The sequence below is a fragment of the Lactuca serriola genome, chromosome 8 (assembly GCF_051521515.1).
Source record: "Lactuca serriola cultivar US96UC23 chromosome 8, Lser_US96UC23_V15, whole genome shotgun sequence".
In the NCBI taxonomy this organism is placed as follows: Eukaryota; Viridiplantae; Streptophyta; class Magnoliopsida; order Asterales; family Asteraceae; genus Lactuca; species Lactuca serriola.
The window spans coordinates 167,205,945-167,224,444 of NC_136415.1; positions in this window are offsets into that span (position 1 = coordinate 167,205,945).

The following is an 18,500-nucleotide window of genomic DNA, read 5'->3' on the forward strand; positions in this document are numbered from 1 at the left end:
GGACTTAGGTTGTCATTTTTGGGACCAAATCTCCTTTTAATTCCTTGTAGTGGTTGTACAAGCATCAAGTTTCGAACTTTACGTGACATTCATGGTTGGGGAGGCCAGATCTATGGTTTGGGGAAACAGATCTGACCTCAGGAGTTCAATAGAGTTGTGCATGGCATGAACTCGCCAAGTTGTTCTTGAGACTCGGCGAGTAGGGTTAGGGTTTCACATAAATTGTCTAGCGAGTAGACTCGCCGGGTTGGAGGATGACTCAGTGAGTCAGGGAGAGTCAAGGGGGGGGGGGGCTGAGTGAAGCCGGAACTCGCCGAGTTGTTCTTGAGACTCGGCGAGTTGAGTCGTGGTGGCCCCGCGATTCATGCCAGGTGGAACTCGTCGAGTTAGGGAAATACTCGACGTGTCATGAGAGGATCCAAGGGAGTCAGTGGACACAAATAGACTCGCCGAGTCGCTCTAATGCACTCGCCGAGTCCGGTTAAAGTTGATCGTTGACCATGTTGACCTTTAGGGTTGAGTTCAGTGTATTTATGGGTGTGTTACTTTGTGTGATTAGGCGGAGGCTAGATCACATTTATTCCGAGACAAATATTTACCGAGATACCCGAGGTGAGTTTTCTCACTATACTTTACCTTGAGTAGGTAATTAGAGTTATGTGATGCAGTGTTTGTATGATATATCTGTGTATGTATTGCACTGCATTCTTCTATGTGATTTATGTTGTGCATGTGTATTAGATTTAGAACCTGAGGGTTCACAGAGTTTGGGTGCACGGACCCACAAATTTATAGCCTCGAGTGGCTAATATGTGTTATATGTGGTATTTTGGGGAACTCACTAAGCTTTGTGCTTACGATGTTTTGTGTTATGTGTTTCAAATACTAGTGAGGATCGCAGGAAGGCACCGGCCTGATCAGTACACACGCGGGATTTTTATGTTGTGAGATCTTGGGATTTTTATTATGTTATGGATTTGAAATTCAAACAATGATATTTTTATGAATACTAAATGAATTATGCTTTTATAAAATGCGATAAATTGTTTTGAAATTTACGGTGTTACAAGTTGGTATCAGAGCCTTGGTTTGAGGGATTCGAGTACACCTTCGGGCGTATTTGAACTCAAACTGAGGATTTGAGAAATGATTTCGAAAAGAGTAAAAGATTTTTTTTTAAACGCAGAGTAGAGTCGTGTGTACGATCAGTCCGCGCCCGAACAGTGATTTCCCAAGATACCCTTATATTATATGCTATGATATTGATATGATGTATTCTCATGCTAGAGTGGGCTAGGTACTCCTATTAGGACTAGCGTGGCCTGATTTGTGATGCCTTAGCCTAGGGAGAGGTGAGCTGCTATGAGATGCTTGAGAGTGAGTAGGTAGCAGCGAGGAGCTTATGAGAGATTTGTTAGAGAGTGGATTATGCATAATAGAGTACTTGGAACTTGGGATCCGGAGAGGAGGATTTGGGGTGTATACTAAAACAGTGCGGACAGTAGTATTGGGCCCGTACTACTGAAAGCACCGGGGCGGTGTACAGTTCAAGTAAGAATCTTCGGAATGCCAAGGATCAAGGAGGGATGAGTTGTCGAGTGTGAGTATGCTCGAATGGGTTCTAATATATCGTATGTTGTATTTCAGAGGTAGATCATGGTGAGGACACATCTTATGCCAGAGAGCGGTGGGGTTAGTGATGAGGAGATCCGTCGGATCATCCACGAGGAGGTGGCTGCGGCCATCAGGGCAGAGATACCAGAGATGTTCAGGTCTATTAAGACCATGCTGATTGAGACTTTCGACGAGCGTTATGCTGCTCTTTCTGAGGCTGCTGTTGCAGTGGCCACTGCATCTGTTGCTGCGGCAAGACCGCTGGGTGGTGATGCGTTGCTGTTCTGAGAGTTCAGCAACACAAAACCGTCGGAGTTTGACGGGACCCAGGACCCGGTGGCGGCTATGAGATGGATTTCAGACATAGAGGGGTGTTTCTTTACTTGCTCATCTCCTGAGCATTTGAGAGTCCGGTTCGCGCTGAACCCAGCTTCGCTTGGGAGCGAAGGACTGGTGGAAATTAGTGACGGCGCACTTTACGCCTGCTGAGCTTGCGGAAGTGACCTGGGAGAGGTTCACTTCCATGTTCCGAGATGAGTACGTTCCCCAGGTGGAGAGGAGGGTTTGGCCCAGGAGTTTCTGCTGAGTCTATGACAGTGATTACCAGGATGTTCCACGAGAGGGCGATGTTCTGCCCTGAGAACATGTCTACTGAGCAGGCACGTATGAGTCGATATTTGAGTATCTTGAGGAGAGACATTCGGGAGTTTGTGGCGAACTCCTCGTACCGGAAATTTTCCAAGCTTCAGGCAAATGCCCGGAAGAGGGAGATCGAGCTAGAGACTCAGGCTAAGGAGGAGGCGGAGTCTCAGGGGAGGGATCGACGACCGGCACAGTCTCAGTCGGCAGCCAAGCGGGCCAAGCCCGCTGATCCCAAATTAGGGAGCTAGAAGGGCCGCACTTGTGGAATATGCGGCAAGGGTCATGATGGAGTTTGCAGATCTGGATCTTGCTACAAGTGTGGCAAGGAGGGGCATATGGCCAAGAACTGCCCCAAGGGGTTTGCAGTGTGTTTCACTACAACCAGACCGGACACCGGAAGGCAGAGTGTCCGCAGTTGCAGGGATCAGCTCAGGGAGCATCTCAGGGATCTGTCCCTACTGCCATCAGAGCTACCGAGAGTCGGCCAGTGAAGGCTGAGACGCCGAGGGCACGAGGCAGAGCCTTTCAGTTGACCGCTGAGGAGGTCCGCGCAGCGCCCAATGTCGTGGCTGGTATGTATCCTTTCGTGTATTTATTTTGATGTTGAGATATTATGCTTATATTATGTTATGTGTAGGTACTTTTCTTGTGAATTTTGTACCTGCCTTGGTGTTATTTGACTCGGGTGCGAGTCGGTATTTTGTATCTTTGGCTTTTAGTCAGCATATCAGTGCTAGTCGTGAGGCGTTGAGTCGGCCACGGAGGTGATATATGGCACGGAGGTGATCCGTGGGTGCGTATTCTAGATTTTCGGTTTTGAGTTCCCGATTGATTTGGTTTCTATTGTGATGGGTGATGTCTGTGTCATTGTGGGCATGTACTGGTTAAGCAGATTCGGTGCGGTTATCGACTACGAATGGCAGTTGGTGACCATACGAGAACCTAGTGGGGGAGTTCTTATGATGTACGGCGAGGGTACACATTCTGGGTCAGAGTTTTGTTCGGCCGCTAGGGTGAGGCAGTGTCTACAGCAGGGCTGTAAGGGTTTTGTGGCGTATGTGATGGATACGCGGGTTGATTTAGAGAGGCCGACATCAGTTGAGGAGGTTCCGATAGTGCGTGAGTTTCCGGATGTATTTCCAGAGGATTTGTCGGGTGTGCCTCCCGTGAGGCAAGTGGAGTTCATCATCGATTTGGTTCCGGGGGCCGCGCCTATTGCCAAGGTGCCTTATCGCCTTGCACCTCCAGAGATGCAAGAGTTATCCTCGCAGCTTTAGGAGCTGCTGGGAAAGGGATTTATTCGGCCGAGCAGCTCGCCGTGGGGAGCGCCTATCCTTTTTGTCAAGAAGAAGGATGGTTCACACCGGATGTGTATTGATTACCAAGAGTTGAACAAGCTGATGGTTAAGGACCATCTTGGTTCGATCAGGATGTGTATTGATTACCTATCGACGATTTGTTCGATCAGTTGCAGGGAGCATCTTGGTTCTCCAAGATCGATTTGATGTCTGGATATCATCAGGTGAGGGTGCGAGATGAGGACATCCAGAAGACATCGTTCAAGACGCGTTATGGGCATTACGAGTTTGTGGTGATGCCTTTCGGGCTCACCAATGCCCCGACAGTGTTCATGGATCTCATGAACCGAGTATGCAGACCGATGTTGGATCGGTCGGTGATTGTATTCATCGACGACATTTTGGTATATTCGAGATCTAGAGAGCAGCATGAGGAGCATTTGAGGGAGATCCTTGGAGTTTTGAGATCGGAGAGGCTTTACGCCAAATTCTCCAAGTGTGATTTTTGGTTGTGAGAGGTCCAGTTCCTAGGACATCTCGTTCACCAGAGAGGGATATTGGTCGACCCGGCCAAAGTTGAGGCAGTGATGAGTTGGGAGGTGCCGAGGTCACCCTCCGAGATCAGGAGTTTCTTAGGGTTGGCAGGTTATTATCGGAGATTTATCAGGGATTTCTCTATGATCGCAGTGCCACTCACCAGGTTGACCCGGAAGGGTGTTGCTTATTCATGGGGCCCCGAGCAGCAGGCCTCCTTTGAGACGCTTCGCCAAAGGTTATGCGAAGCCCCGGTGTTAGCCCTCTCGGAGGGGATGGAGGACTTTGTGGTATACTGTGATGTGTCGATCTTGGGGTTGGGAGCGGTGTTGATGCAGAGAGGGCATGTGATAGCATACGCATCGAGGCAGCTGAAGCCTCATGAGACGAGGTATCCCACCCATGATCTAGAGTTGGGGGCGGTGGTGTTTACCCTTAAAAGTTGGCGTCACTATCTGTATGGGGTTCGTTGTACGATATACACGGACCATAAGAGCCTGAAGTATTTGATGGATCAGCCTAACCTAAATATGCGGCAGAGGAGGTGGTTGGATGTGGTGAAGGATTATGATTGTGAGATCCTGTATCATCCGGGCAAGGCTAATGTGGTAGCCGACGCCCTGAGTCGCAGGGCGGAGAGTGCCCCATTGCGTGATGTATGTTTGCCATTGACTGTGATGGCTCCGGTGTTGGACACTATTCGTTGAGCACAGGCTGAGGCCGTGAGATCGGAGAACCAGAAGAGAGAGCGAGTTGTTGGATTGCTATCGGAGTTCGTTACCGATGGTCGGGGGCTGATGACGTTTCAGGGGCGTATATGGGTATCGTTTGTGGGAGGGACGCGTACCATTTTGATGGAAGAGCCTCATCGGTCGAAATTCTCGATCCATCCTGGGGCCACTAAGATGTATTTGGACCTGAGGAAAGAGTATTGGTGGCCCTGTATGAAGAGGGATGTTGCGTGGTTTGTTGAGAGGTGCTTTACCTGCCATAGGGTTAAGGCCGAGCACCAGAGACCGCATGGTAAGTTGCAGCCGTTGGAGGTTCCCGAGTGGAAGTGGGAACAGATTACCATGGATTTTATCACCAAATAGCCAAGGACTGCTAGGGGAGTCGATGCAATTTGGGTGATTATGGATAGGATGACAAAGAGTGCCCACTTCCTTGCTATCAGTGAGAGCTCTTCCACGGTGAAATTAGCAGAGATGTACGTGAGGGAAGTGGTATCTCGGCATGGGGTGCCGATCTCGATTGTCTCAGACCGGGATGTGTGTTTCACTTCCAGATTCTGGAAGAAGTTTCACGAGGAGTTGGGTACTTGGCTGCATTTTAGTACCGCATATCACCCCCAAACTGACGGTCAGAGTGAGCGGCCGATTCAGACACTCGAGGACATGCTCAGGGCATGTGTGCTGGATTTCGGGGGGGAGTTGGGACACGTATTTGCCCTGGCAGAGTTTTCCTACAACAACAACCATCATTCGAGCATTGGTATGCCACCCTTTGAGCTGTTGTATGGGAGGAGGTGTCGGGCCCCCATTTGCTGGGGAGAGGTTGGGCAGTGTGTTATGGGCAGTACTGAGATCGTGCTTCAGACGACAGAGTAGATGCAGCAGGTCAGACAGAGGTTGTTGACTGCTTAGAGTCGTCAGAAGAGTTATGCGGACAGACGCCGGTCCGAGCTTGAGTTTTAGGTCGGCGACTTTGTGCTTCTGAAAGTCTCTCCTTGGAAAGGAGTGATACGATTCAGGAAGAGGGGCAAGTTGGGGCCCCGATATATTGTCCCATTCTGGGTGGTCGTAAGGATAGGTAGGGTAGCCTATCGTTTGGAGTTACCAGCAAAGTTGGGTCAGATTCATGACACTTTCCACGTGTCGTAATTGCGGAAGTGTATAGCCGATGAGTCGGCAGTGGTACCATTAGGGGATATTCAGGTGGATGCGAGCTTGAATTATGCTGAGAGACCGGTGGCAATTAGAGATCGGAAAATCAAGGTTTTGAGGAAGAAGGAGGTACCCTTGGTTTTGGTTCAGTGGCAACATCGGAAGGGGTCCGAGATGACTTGAGAGCCGGAGTGTGAGATGCGTGAGCAGCATCCGGAGTTATTTGCAGAGTGAGACTTCGAGGGCGAAGTCTAGTTCTAGTGGGGGAGAATTGTAACACCCCGGATTCCCAGGTATTATTTATTCTTGCATTTTTGGTAATTTGTGAGGAGACTCGGCGAGTTGGAGCCCAAACTCGCCGAGTAGGATCGCGGTTTTGGACTCGGGTTCGCGTCTGGACTCGGCGAGTCCATGTTGTTTAATGAAACCCTAATTCCCCGGGTTTGGAGCCTATTTAAGGGCACTTATAGCCTCCCATTGCGGCTACCAGTCCCTTGAGAGAACCCTAAGAGAGCTAAATCGCTTTGAGAGAGAAGAAGTCACATTTGGATCTTTGTATCCTTTGTTTAGCAAGGAGAAGGTGACAATAGCAAGGAGGAGGTAAGATTCAAGCAGATCCAAAGCCCAAAGACTTCATTTTGAGGTAATAGTTTGAACCTCCCTCAGTTTTAGTGTTGATCTTTAGAGTTAGGGTTTTCTAACCCCTTTGGAGAGTGATTATGTGGAGCAAATGGTCCCTCTTCAAGTTTGTGCCTTAGATCTGGACACAAAGGGGTCCAGAGACCTTACCCCTTGGAGCTTTATGGGTTAGTATGGGGCTATTGGACATAGGTTGTCATTTTTGGGACCAAATCTCCTTTTAATTCCTTGTTGTGGTTGTATAAGCATCAAGTTTCAAACTTTACGTGACATTCATGCTTGGGGAGGCCAGATCTATTGTTTGGGGAAATAGATCTGACCTCAGGAGGTCAATAGAGTTTGTGCATGGCATGAACTCGCCGAGTTGTTCTTGAGACTCGGCGAGTAGGGTTAGGGTTTCACGTAAATTGTCCAGTGAGTAGACTCGCCGGGTTGGGGAATGACTCGGTGAGTCAGGGAGAGTCAAGGGGGGGGGGGGCTGAATCAAGCCGGAACTCGCCGAGTTGTTCTTGAGAATCGGCGAGTTGAGTCGTGGTGGCCCCGCGATTCACGCCAGGTGGAACTCGTCGAGTTAGGGAAATACTCGATGTGTCATGAGAGGATCCAAGGGAGTCAGTGGACACGAATAGACTTGCCGAGTCGCTCTAGTGCACTCGCCGAGTCCGGTCAAAGTTGACCGTTGACCATGTTGACCTTTGTGTGATTAGGCGGAGGCTAGATCACATTTATTCCGACACAGATATTTACCGAGATACCCGAGGTAAGTCTTCTCACTATACTTTACCTTGAGTAGGTAATTAGAGTTATGTGATGCAGTGTTGGTATGATATATATGTGTCGTATTGCACTGCATTCTTCTAAGTGATTTATGTTGTGCATGTGTATCAGAGTTAGAACCTGAGGGTTCATAGAGTTTGGGTGCACGGACCCACCGAGTTATAGCCTCGAGTGGCTAATATGTGTTATATGTGGTATTTTGGGGAACTCACTAAGCTTTGTGCTTACGGTGTTTTGTGTTATGTGTTTCAGGTACTAGTGAGGATCGCGGGAAGGCGCCGGCCTGATCAGTACACATGCGGGATTTTTATGTTATGAGATCTTGGGATTTTTATTATGGTATGGATTTGAAATTCAAACAATGATATTTTTATGAATACTAAATGAATTATGCTTTTATAAAATGCAAAAAATTGTTTTGAAATTTACGGTGTTACATCTTAGATTAATTTGCATTGAAGACAACTATTTCACTCAACTTTTCTATTAATCTAAGCAACTCATAAGAACAAGATAATTCAAATCAAACTTTTTCATGTAATTAGTCTAAGCCTTAACCTAATACAAAACATGAATCTGTTGACAATTATCTTTGCAATTGGATTAGCATGAACATTACCAAATCAAAAACAAGTTTATATGTCCAAAAACAACTTAGGGTAATGTTCCTAGTCCATTTTTAGCCAAAAACCTCGAAAATATGCTGTCTGGGGCTCCTACTCGTCGAGTGCATGAACCTACTCGACGAATAGGATTAGTTTATTCATGGACTCGACGAATTCATCAGTGGACTCGACAAGTCCAGTGCCCAGAAAGCCAGAAAATCGAGTTTTTCAGCATTTTTCAGCAATTTGCATCAAGTATAATTGAAAACAAGCCTAGGCTCTGATACCACTGTTGGGTTTTGAGCATTCTAACACTCCTAAGTGTACATGCAACCCTAAATACCTTGGATCTATGTTTTCTCTATGATACATGCAAATATGAACATCCAAGGTATTATCCTAATCTAGCATATAAAATAATGGATATAACAAGATATAATACATACCTCTATGATGTAGAAAGACTTCATGAAGCTTGAGTTCCTAGTGCTCCAAGTGTGACACCTCAAATGGTTCAAACAACACCAAATACACTTGGAATAACTTGAGAGAATTCTACACTTCATGAAAACCGGCTAGCCCTTCTACACTAGTGTCCAATTTTGGTCAAGAATAAGATGCATATATAGTTAGGGTTACACCATGTAAACCCTTATTGACATGGCCTTTCATTTCCATGATCCATGGGTACAAAAACACCATGGAGCATCATATGGGTTTTAGCCCAACTAGATAATCCATGGAGCATTAGCCCACTATATAAGTATGGATGATTTGCACAATCAACCCATATATTTAATTAGTCTTCTTTTGATCACTTAATTAATCCTAGATTAATTCTTAATCAATACTAATTAAATAATCTTATTATTCTTATTATTAATATACTAGAACTTATAATATATTAATAACCATAAGTGTCTTATTTGTCTCATTATAGTCTATCCAAGTGCATGATGCCATGCAACCCAAATGGACCATGTCGGGTCGGGTCAAGTCTTACCAATTACAGTTATGGACTTATACATTAATCCAGAAAAAGGCAACTATAGATGACGTACTAGCTGTCTCGAAATACTCGGATGTGTTCTCGGAGGACTTTCCTGGGTGCCTCCGGAGAGGCACGTGGAGTTTAAGATTGACTTGGTTCCGGTTGTGGCACTGATAGCCAAAGCACCATATCGGTTCACTCCTCCAGAGATACAGGAGTTTTCTATATAGCTGCAGAAGCTATTAGAAAAAGGGGTTCATTCTACCAAGTAGTTCGCCATGAGGAGCACCGATCATGTTTGTGGAGAAGAAAGATGGGTCGCATCGGATATGTATCGACTACCGAGACTTGAATAATCTAACGGTGAAGAACCGTTATCTACTCCTGAGGATTGATGATTTGTTTGACCAGCTTCAGGGTGCATCATGGTTTTTCAGGATTGACCTACGTTCAGGTTATCATCAAACGAGGGTCAGAGCAGAATACGACCTTTTGGACTCGTTATGGTCATCATGAGTTTGTGGTGATGCCCTTTAGGCTCACCAATGTTCCAACCATGTTCATGGAACTCATGAACCGCGTATGCAAGCCCACGTTGAATTGGTCTGTGATTATATTCATTGATGACATCCTGGTCTATTCCAAGACCCAGGAGCTTCAAGAGCACTTGAGGGAGGTATTGGAGACTCTAAGGAAGGAGAGACTTTATGTGATGTTCTCCAAGTTAGAGTTCTGGTTGCACGAGGTGTAGTTTTTGGGAACCTTATCAACCCGAACGATATTATGGTCGATCCGACCAAGTTTGAGGTCATGAGGAGGTGGGAGGTTCCGAGGTCTCGATCTGAGATTCAGAGTTTCCTTGGGTTGGCAGGTGACTATCAGAGGTTCATTTAGTATTTCACCAAGATAGCGGTTCCTCTGACTCGGTTGACGAAGAATGCTTTCACTTTTTGTTGGGGCCTGAGTAGCAGGCACCTTTCGAGACCCTGAGAAATAGATTGTGAGGCCCTGATTCTAACTCTGCCTGAGGGTGTTGAGGAATTTGTAGTTTACTATGATCCTTCGATCATGGGTTTCGGTGCAGTTCTGATGTAGATGGGTCGCGTGATTACTTACACCTCAAGGAGGCTGAAACCTCATTAGACGAATAATCTGATGCATGATCTAGAGTTAGGGGTTGTGGTTTTTGCCCTCAATATTTTGTGACATGAGCGCATAATAGGTCAGTTGGTTTCCTCCAATTGTGATAGTCGGGGGTTATTGACTCTCGATCGGAGGTTGTGGGTTCATTAATGGGGTGTGCGCATCAAGTTCGGATGGAGGAGGCACATAAATTGACATTCTCCATTCATCTCGAGGAGAAGAAGATGTACAATGACCTTCATTTTGATTATTTGTGGCCCTGTATGAAGCAGGATGTAGCTTGGTATGTGGAATGGTGCTTGACTTGCAGGAAACACAAGGTCGAGCATTAGCGACCTCATGAAAAGATGATGTTGTTAAACATTCCTGCTTGGAAATGGGAGAAGATCACCATGAATTTCATTACGAAGTTGCCTCAGACAGCGCGAGAAGTGGATTCGATTTGGGTCATAGTGGATCCATTGACCAAGAGCACACACTTTATTCCAACTCAGGAGAGTATCTCTGTAGAGAAGATGGTTGACATATACATCAGTGAGGTTGTGGCACGACATGGGGTGCCAGTTTTTGTGGTCTCACACAGGGACGTCCAGTTTACTTTCAAATTTTTGAATAATTTCCATGAGGAGTTGGGTACTCATCTAAATTTCAACACGACTTTCCACCCACAAAATGACGGACAGATAGCGCAGACTATCCAAATCTACGAGGATATGCTTCGGGCATGTATATTGGATTTTCGTAGGAGTTGGGATACATATCTCCCTTTGGCAGAGTTTTTGTATAATATTTATCATGCCAGCATCGATCGAACTCTATTTGAGAGACCTTATGGGAGGAAATCCAGGACCAATATATGTTGGGGTGAGTTCGGTCACCGATTCATAAGGAGAACCGAAGTGGTAGCCAAGACTACAGAGTTGAGTCAGCATGTTCAGGTTAGACTCCAGACAACTGAAAGTTGGCAGCAGAGCTATGCTGACAAGTGTCCATCAAACCTAAAGTTCCAAGTTAGGGATATGGTTCTCCTAAAGGTGTCAACTTGGAAAAGTGTCATCCGATTCAGGAAGAAGGGCATGTTGAGCTCTAGGTACATCGGTCCATTCATAGTTTTGGCTCGGGTGGGTCGGGTTGCTTATCGCTTGCATCTTCCCAAGGAGCTTACCCAAATCTATAGCACGTTTCACAACTCTTAGTTACGAAGATGTTTAGTGGACGATTCCACGGTTGTTCCATTGGAGGATATTTAATTGGATGATCACCTAAATTATATCGAGAGACCGGTGACAATTCTTGACAGAAAGGAAAAAAAACCTTGACGAATGAGGTTGTTGAGTTGGTGAAAGTCTAGTGGCAGCACCGCAAGATTTCATAATGTATGTGGGAGCCGAAGGACGAGATGAGGGAGCACTACCTAGATTTATTTTGGGCAACAGACTTTGAGGATGAAGTCTAAATCAAGTATGGTAGAATTATAACATTTGAGATTATGGGTACGTTCCTTTTTAACCCTTATGTAAAATTTCTTTCTTTTTAGTATGTAGCTAGTACGAGGGGCATACACTATGAGTACGCTTAATGTATTAGCTCATTGATAGATCGTGGGTTCACCCACATACGCGGGGCGTACGTGGGAGTATGCTTCGCATATGTAATGTACAAGAAAACCCTAATTTTTAGGGTTTATTCCCTATTTAAGAAACTTAAGACACCTTTGCACCTCCTAATGAACAACATCCATTTCTCTATACCCTAAGATCGAAACCCTAGTTGTCATTTGTGGGATTTAAGCTTGAAGGTAAGTTTTATTGGTCTTTTAGGTGAAGTAGAAGAAAAAAAGAACACTTGGAGGTTGCTTGGGAGTGGATAGAGCTTGTAGATCCAGAGTAATCTTCATCTTAGCAAGCTATTGAAGGTAAAAAGCTCTTATCTTGATGGTTGTTTACGATAGATCCAACTTAGGGTGTTATTTACGCATTTTTCGGTCTTTTAAGCCATATTCGAGATTATGGTCTACTCCACAAGCCATGAAGGTTAGATCTCAACACATTTGAGGCCCATTGTCCATAAAAATGCAACCTTTATGAGTTATTTTGCTGCATGCACAAGTTACGTTCATCATTATGGTTCTCTTTGAGTTTTGGGTCATATTAAGACATACATGGGAGTAAAGTTGCCAATTTTACGTGCTAGGTCACCATTTAAGATCAGATCTGAGAGTTTGGCATGATGGCTTAACCGATTAATTGCTTGATGTGTTGATTTGATTGTTTTCAGAGTACGTGGGGCCTACACAGCTCGTACGTTGCACGTATTTGCCTTAGAAGGAGTATACCAAGCGTAAGTCTGAGTACGCCCAACGTACTCAACAGTTTGACCATCGGTTGACTTTGACGGGTTTGGGCCGTATTTTAGACTTTTAGGGTTTGGGTCTTGTTGGTCGTTGTACTTCTAACTTGGGGCCATGGATAAACTGTGGGCTTTCTTGGAATTAGGTCCATGATGATTTTTGGGCCCAATTAGAAAGTTGGTCCATATTGGGCCTTCGGATGCCATTTAGGAATTTCGGCCTTTTGAGCAAATGGGTCCGGCCTTGGTTTTGGACCAAGTAAGGAAAAGTGTAAAATGTTCGTTTACCCTAGATGTTGGTATCTGGTATTTTAGAGAACTCATTAAGCTTTTTGCTTACAGTTTTGGTTTATGTTTTAGGTACTTCGGGTTCGAAGGAAAAAAGCTCGGGATGACGACATTGCACACACCATATTATTCCACATTTTCATGAGTCTGGTGTACTTGGATGTTATTTGACATACTCTGATTTCACTATGGTTTTATGATATTGTTTTGGGATAATGGCTTTATTATCATAAAAATCAAAATTTTCGTCTTAATTTTTGGGACATTACATTGTTTTTGCTAAAGAGCCTTAAATACAAGAAATACAAAAGTACATTGTTATTTCTTTCGCTTGGGACAAAACACAATTTCAAACAAAATTAACAAATCAACATGCATTTATTGATACCAAAGTGCATTGCTATTTCTTGCACATAAGAAAAAAACTAAAATACATTGTTATTTCTTGCATTTGGGACAAAAAACCAATTACCAAAGCTTTTAGCAAATAATTACCACAAACAAAAATTACCAAATCAACACGCATTTTTTTAAACTAGTCTTGTTTTACCGGTGATGGTTGCGACTATGGTAGGTGCTATGATGGTTGTGTATTCGGCATGATAAAAGAAGGTTTTCGGCTGATGCATCTAATATGGCCGCACAGTTAACCTAATACTCTCTTGAAATATGTCCTTTCTTCAGTAGGTGTTAAATATATTTCACCTCGACCCTTGTGTTTGTTATAAGAGCTCTTGCACTAACCAATTCTATGTTTTCCAAAAATGAATAACAATTAAGTATAAAGTGACACTTAATTATATGATCAAATTATAATTAAATACTTACATATTGTTGCTCCGCTACATCAGTAACAAATACTCCATTCTTATCGCTATGAGCCTTGTATAGTGTTTCAACTCTCTTTAGGTTATGTTTAACATTAAAACTAGATTATATTTTTTAATAAATAATTACATAGATTGTACGTTACTTTTTTATTTCAAGTACCGCTATACGAGCTCAACCCCCATGGCTCACGGACGTTTACAGTTCAAAAACTTTTTTGTTTCCTACCGAGAGAATTAGGTGTTCAGCCGTTTGGAAATACTCAATTGTTTTCCTCGAATTATCAACATCCATATCATACAGGGGTGGCTAGTGCTCTTGGGATATCCTCATACCCTCCGACTCTCAAAAAATATGCTTCTGCGTCGGCTTAACGCTCTCTAAAACTTTTTAACAAAGCCACTTAAAAACTCTCTAAGAACATAGCAGCCTCTAGATCCAGAGAAATCTTATCAAAACCAAATTTGTCTACAAAAACATAACATAAGTTATCTAAGTAGAAACTAGTCATCATTAACCATATAAAATATTCTTATATAAATAATTTTCCCTTAAATATTGTTTTACTGTATCATTTATCACGGGGAAAACTTTTGTAAAAGTTCTTGCATCAAAAGGGCCATCCACTATGTTCTTTTTCCAATTTCATGCGAAAACATGTCTTTTGGCTATCCTATGATATCATACGTCATATCTCTATCATAGTCCATGTCAATCGGTTTTCCCTTATTATTTAAGAGCGCCTTTTCGAGCTTAATGTTTTTCGTTTTTCCTCTGTCACTCTTATGTGGAACAGCTACAAAAACAATTAAAAAGTATTAGAAACGGTATTTTATAATAACTGAATAAAAATAGTAAATACAAATTTAAAATAAATGTTACCATTCTGCTCATGCTAAGTAACACCTCTACCGTCTGGGAGAGGTGGGTCCTCGACTCCATTGCCCCCATTTCCAAGGCCAATAACAACAATCATGGTGTACAAAAACAAGAGTCATATCGATGCCATTACCTGAACAATTATATGACATATAGATAGAATACATATATATTTTTTTTACATAAAATAGCCTTCTTAATAATAACATCCTACTATATTTTTTTTAATAAACCACATTGTTTTTTTTTTATAAATGACATTCTTAATAGTAACATCCTACTTTATTTGTTCTTTTACAATCCATATTGTTTTTTTTTACAAAAAATTATCATCCTACTTTATTTGTTTTTTTTCAATGATCGCATCCTATTTATATCACATTCACATACATACATAATAGCATCCTACTTATATAAAATACACATACATTTACATATATACATAATAGCATGCAACTTATACCAAATACACAAACTTTCACATACATATAACACATTTACACCAAATGCACATACCTTCATATATATATATATATATATATATATATATATATATATATATATATATAATAGCATCCCACTTAAACCAAATACAAATACTTTCACATATATACATAATAACATCCTACTTATACCAAATACACAAACTTTCACATATATATACTACATATACACCAAATTAAAATACTTTCACATGTATACATAATAGCGATCTACTTATACCAAAAACACATACTTTCACGTATATGCATAATAACATCCTACTTATACCAAGTACACATACTTTCATACACATATACACCAAATATGCATAGTTTCATATACATTCACCAAACACACATAGTTTCATACACATACACACACACAGATATATATATATATATATATATATATATATATATATATATATATATATATACACACACAGACACACACACATCTATAAAATATCACATAATATATGCAAATATAGATATTTTGCAATTAGACTCAAAATTGACAGTAAATAGAACCTGCAGTGGCGGAAATCAATAGATGGTGGAGTGGTTGTAGTTGTCGTCAGCGGCGACAGTAACAACCGTTGGTAAAGCAGGAAAATTAAAAACCAAAATTGACATTTTTTTGCAATTAATCACTATTATGACCTGGAAATCGATGTTACAAGAGAAAGAGGAAGAGAAATGAGCAGGAGATAACCTATAGTTGCCGAAAATGCCCTACAATCACTGGGGAAACGCCAAACTTATCGTTGGTATCTATTTTTCCCCTCTGGAATTTGACAATCGGTAGTTATCGGTCAGCGTGGTACTCCTTGTTAGCTGAATCGATGGATCGATGGTCAAAATTGGGGAAGAAGAAAATGAGATCAATTGGAATCGGAAGAAGTCAAAAGTGAAAGAGAAGACGTTGTTTTTTGTTATTTGCGAACAACAATTCCAGCGGCACCTTTATCAATAAGGCTTTAATCTTTAGCAGCGACAAACATCAACAACAACGACAATCTTAGAGGGAAGTTTACCGTAGTGTTTTTTTCAACCTCTAGCGGCGACATTTTCTCGCCAGTGTTGAGTTTGTGCGAAAATGAACGCCAACCATTGGATTAGATTGTCGATTGGACAATTGGGATTTACCATAACTTGTTAATGCGGATTTCCTGCCCAAAGCATTACCCGTGACATGGACCTTTAGCAGTGACTTAAGCTTGAGTCGCCGTAAAGGTCCATGTTGGCTACTAATAGCTTTGTCGATAATGACATTTTTTCTTACAATGTCATCATTGGTCAAGAAATGAGTTATCCCTTGATTATAAACATGTTGTAATTTCGATACTACTCAATAGACATTTTTAATGTCTAACTTACTATTGAGATTATCATATGCGAGTAGCTACTAATGCTTAGATGATTTAAGATATTTTAAAGGCTACTGTGATCTAGAAGTAACTTATCTTATGTAATGATATTCTAAATTGATGACCCTCTTCTAAAACATTTTTAAACAATATTGTTTTAAGATTTAAAGACTTTGGGACCAAATTCTACAAAGACATGTTTAATTACTTTTAATACTATTTATTTAGTTATTTATTATTATTTTTAGATGTAATACAAAATTTATAAAACATAAGAAGAAAGTTTTACATATACGTAGCGGGTAAACGAGCAACAAGCTGTACCACAACCCCTTTTTGGATGTTAAAACTAATTCTTTTAAAAAAGTCTATATATTTTGGAGTCGTAACATTAGTATACATGACCCGTTGGACTTTATTGAGTAGTTTCACAACTTCTGGCACAAGGAAACCGAAAGTATTAAATGCAAAGGGTATAAATGTGTGTTGATTTTTCATTCACGTTTTCTCATGTTTTGCCACTTTGGTTGATATAGGTTTTAAAGCAATTTGTCCCACAGTGAAAACCCACTCCCATACCTACAAGAGGGGGAAACCCGTGTTAGATCCACACATGTAAGTTTTCCTCCAACCCATCCAAGTACTAAAACATCAGTTTGTCTTAGTGTTTATCTTCCTTCCAATGGGTCAGTCAAAAAATTCACAAATGCCTCTTTTCTTAATGGAAACCCCAACGCGCCTAAAATGGTTTATAAATCATAAACCAAAAAACAGGTTTTTCAATATTTTACGGAATAAACACTATTTTTAATTCCTTAAAAATTTATAGGCAACGTGTATATATTTTATTTTTCATAGAATAGAACGTAAGTCAATAAGTCAAGATCTCTAAGAAACCACTTTATTTTATAAAGAATGGAGGAAAAAAATAAAGGGAAACACAATTATATAAACAAAATTTTAACTCCTAATCATAATGCACCAATAACCCTTTTAGATTCAAATTTGTCTCGATACTTTTTCTTAATTAGTAACAATTTTCTTGATATAAATTTTGTTCAAACATTGTTGGCTGGTTGGTGGTCCTAGCTAGCTATGCTAAGATAACCAGTTGTCATACGCTGTATGGATTGCAAGTTTTCAAAGCCATGAACCTTTAATCATATCATAAGCGAAAGAAACTTTACTTTGATTAATTTTTTATACATGAGATATAAATTAGATTAGTTTGTAATCGTAACGCCCCCACCTCTAATTAGATTAGTTTGTAATCATAAGGCCTCTCTCTCTCTCTCTCTCTCTCTCTCTCTCTCTCTCTCTCTCTCTCTCTCTCTCTCTCTCTCTCTCTCTCTCTCTCTCTCTCTCTCTCTCGATGTATATGTATGTATTTAAGTAGATTTCGTGACATCTGACACAGATGATAGCTGGGGTATCAAACCAGGAAGATGTGTGGTGAGCAAGATGGAGAAGCAGGGCACGTGTATTACTAACTCATCATCGCATCATCACGAAAATGTCGAACGCAGACTTCATGGTTCTGGAAATGAGTTGGTGCTTCATGTGCCCATCTTCCCCATCTTGACCACCACACCTTAATTTTCTTCAGATGCAACAGGTTCATCAATGCTGTCAATAAATCACAACTACGCTAGCGATATCATGCTTTAATTCTCCAGGTGACAAGTTTAACCTCCAAAAAAAAAAAAACTAAAAACTTGATGTAAAAAACTGTTCCTTTTTGTTGATCCTATATCTTTGTTGAATCTTTTATGTGGGATTCTCCTTTTAATCGTCAAACTTTTAAAGAAAAATGTAGAACATATTAGTTGATCGCCAGGAGTCGTGTTTTCAACAAATCCGCAGTCAAAAAAGGTATTTTGTATTTTATATAGTAGTTCATGTAACCCTAGCTAGTTTGTTGCTATTACTTACTGTCTTGGATTTTCGTTATCAGCGATCTATATAAGCTAACGTGATAATTTGTTTGGCTTGAAAACCGATGGCAATTCAATAAATTTCAATCTGTTTTGTTTAAGTGTTGTGTTCAAATGTATCAATATACAATTGTTACAAATAATATGCACTCATAGATTATTAGGTATGTATATCTTGAAGGTTATAATTTATTTTAAAACAGTCTTCAAACAGGTTTATGTGCGCCTACAGGATGAAGCATGG